This window comes from Carassius gibelio, chromosome B22, assembly GCF_023724105.1.
Source record: "Carassius gibelio isolate Cgi1373 ecotype wild population from Czech Republic chromosome B22, carGib1.2-hapl.c, whole genome shotgun sequence".
Classification (NCBI taxonomy): Eukaryota; Metazoa; Chordata; class Actinopteri; order Cypriniformes; family Cyprinidae; genus Carassius; species Carassius gibelio.
This window is the reverse complement of record NC_068417.1, coordinates 47,361,247-47,363,746: the sequence shown is the minus strand read 5'-3', so window position 1 is coordinate 47,363,746 and position 2,500 is coordinate 47,361,247. Positions and strand designations below refer to the sequence as shown.

Here is a 2,500-nt window from a genome sequence, read left to right as displayed (position 1 = left end):
TATTCCCAGGCAGTCTCCCATCCATGTACTAACCAGGCCCAAACCTGCTAATATTCAGAGATCGGGCATTGACTCTATTTTTTGGCAAAATTATTATATACTAAGTGAAAAATGTCCAAAAAGCTTACAGCACCTGGTATTCCCAGGCGGTCTCCCATCCAAGTACTAACCAGGCCCAAACCTGCTTAGCTTCCGAGATCAGATGAGATCGGGCATAGCCAGGTTGGTATGGCCGTAAGCGAAGACAGCAGCAAAGAGAGGGCTATTTAAAGACCAGCCAATCTAATCGCCAGTACATTATATAAGTAGGAAAGAAAACCCAAAAGCTTAAAGCACCTGGTATTCCTAGGCAGTCTCTCATCAAAGTGCTAACCATACCTAAACCTGCTAAGATTCAGAGATCGAACATTGACTCTTTTTTTTTTTTTTTTTTTTTTTTTTTTTTTTTTAATGAAAGATTATTATATAATTCGTGAAATTTTCCAAAGAGATTAAAGCACCTGGTATTCCCAGGCAGTCTCTCATCAAAGTGCTAACCAGACCTAAACCTGCTAAGATTCAGAGATCGGGCATTGACTCTATTTGTTGGCAAAATTATTATATACTAAGTGAAAAATGTCCAAAAAGCTTACAGTACCTGGTATTCCCAGGCGGTCTCCCATCCAAGTACTAACCAGGCCCAAACCTGCTTAGCTTCCGAGATCAGATGAGATCGGGCATAGCCAGGTTGGTATGGCCGTAAGCGAAGACTGCTGCAAAGAGAGGGCTATTTAAAGACCAGCCAATCTAATCGCCAGTACATTATATAAGTAGGAAAGAAAACCCAAAAGCTTAAAGCACCTGGTATTCCTAGGCAGTCTCTCATCAAAGTGCTAACCATACCTAAACCTGCTAAGATTCAGAGATCGGGCATTGACTCTTTTTTTTTTTTTTTTTTTTTAAATGAAAGATTATTATATAATTCGTGAAATTTTCCAAAGAGATTAAAGCACCTGGTATTCCCAGGCAGTCTCTCATCAAAGTGCTAACCAGACCTAAACCTGCTAAGATTCAGAGATCGGGCATTGACTCTATTTTTTGGCAAAATTATTATATACTAAGTGAAAAATGTCCAAAAAGCTTACAGCACCTGGTATTCCCAGGCAGTCTCCCATCCATGTACTAACCAGGCCCAAACCTGTTAATATTCAGAGATCGGGCATTGACTCTATTTTTTGGCAAAATTATTATATACTAAGTGAAAAATGTCCAAAAAGCTTACAGCACCTGGTATTCCCAGGCGGTCTCCCATCCAAGTACTAACCAGGCCCAAACCTGCTTAGCTTCCGAGATCAGACGAGATCGGGCATAGCCAGGTTGGTATGGCCGTAAGCGAAGACAGCAGCAAAGAGAGGGCTATTTAAAGACCAGCCAATCTAATCGCCAGTACATTATATAAGTAGGAAAGAAAACCCAAAAGCTTAAAGCACCTGGTATTCCTAGGCAGTCTCTCATCAAAGTGCTAACCATACCTAAACCTGCTAAGATTCAGAGATCGGGCATTGACCCTTTTTTTTTTTTTTTTTTTAAAGAAAGATTATTATATTATTCGTGAAATTTTCCAAAGAGATTAAAGCACCTGGTATTCCCAGGCAGTCTCTCATCAAAGTGCTAACCAGACCTAAACCTGCTAAGATTCAGAGATCGGGCATTGACTCTATTTTTTGGCAAAATTATTATATACTAAGTGAAAAATGTCCAAAAAGCTTACAGCACCTGGTATTCCCAGGCGGTCTCCCATCCATGTACTAACCAGGCCCAAACCTGTTAATATTCAGAGATCGGGCATTGACTCTATTTTTTGGCAAAATTATTATATACTAAGTGAAAAATGTCCGAAAAGCTTACAGCACCTGGTATTCCCAGGCAGTCTCCCATCCATGTACTAACCAGGCCCAAACCTGTTAATATTCAGAGATCGGGCATTGACTCTATTTTTTGGCAAAATTATTATATACTAAGTGAAAAATGTCCAAAAAGCTTACAGCACCTGGTATTCCCAGGCGGTCTCCCATCCAAGTACTAACCAGGCCCAAACCTGCTTAGCTTCCGAGATCAGACGAGATCGGGCATAGCCAGGTTGGTATGGCCGTAAGCGAAGACAGCAGCAAAGAGAGGGCTATTTAAAGACCAGCCAATCTAATCGCCAGTACATTATATAAGTAGGAAAGAAAACCCAAAAGCTTAAAGCACCTGGTATTCCTAGGCAGTCTCTCATCAAAGTGCTAACCATACCTAAACCTGCTAAGATTCAGAGATCGGGCATTGACCCTTTTTTTTTTTTTTTTTTTAAAGAAAGATTATTATATTATTCGTGAAATTTTCCAAAGAGATTAAAGCACCTGGTATTCCCAGGCAGTCTCTCATCAAAGTGCTAACCAGACCTAAACCTGCTAAGATTCAGAGATCGGGCATTGACTCTATTTTTTGGCAAAATTATTATATACTAAGTGAAAAATGT

At 40.1% G+C, this 2,500-nt stretch overlaps 4 non-coding genes across 4 annotated transcripts; all 4 read right to left on the bottom strand.

Annotated features, from left to right (window-relative positions):
- Nucleotides 1-121: 121 nt before the first annotated feature.
- LOC128008087 (5S ribosomal RNA) lies at nucleotides 122-240 on the bottom strand. The gene has a single exon (XR_008179826.1). It is a non-coding gene; the product is annotated as a 5S ribosomal RNA (ribosomal RNA).
- Nucleotides 241-625: 385 nt separating this feature from the next.
- LOC127994416 (5S ribosomal RNA) lies at nucleotides 626-744 on the bottom strand. Its single transcript, XR_008167404.1, has one exon. It is a non-coding gene; the product is annotated as a 5S ribosomal RNA (ribosomal RNA).
- Nucleotides 745-1,254: 510 nt separating this feature from the next.
- LOC128008725 (5S ribosomal RNA) lies at nucleotides 1,255-1,373 on the bottom strand. Its single transcript, XR_008180455.1, has one exon. It is a non-coding gene; the product is annotated as a 5S ribosomal RNA (ribosomal RNA).
- Nucleotides 1,374-2,017: 644 nt separating this feature from the next.
- On the bottom strand, nucleotides 2,018-2,136 carry LOC128008724 (5S ribosomal RNA). The gene has a single exon (XR_008180454.1). It is a non-coding gene; the product is annotated as a 5S ribosomal RNA (ribosomal RNA).
- Between the last annotated feature and the right edge of the window lie 364 nt (nucleotides 2,137-2,500).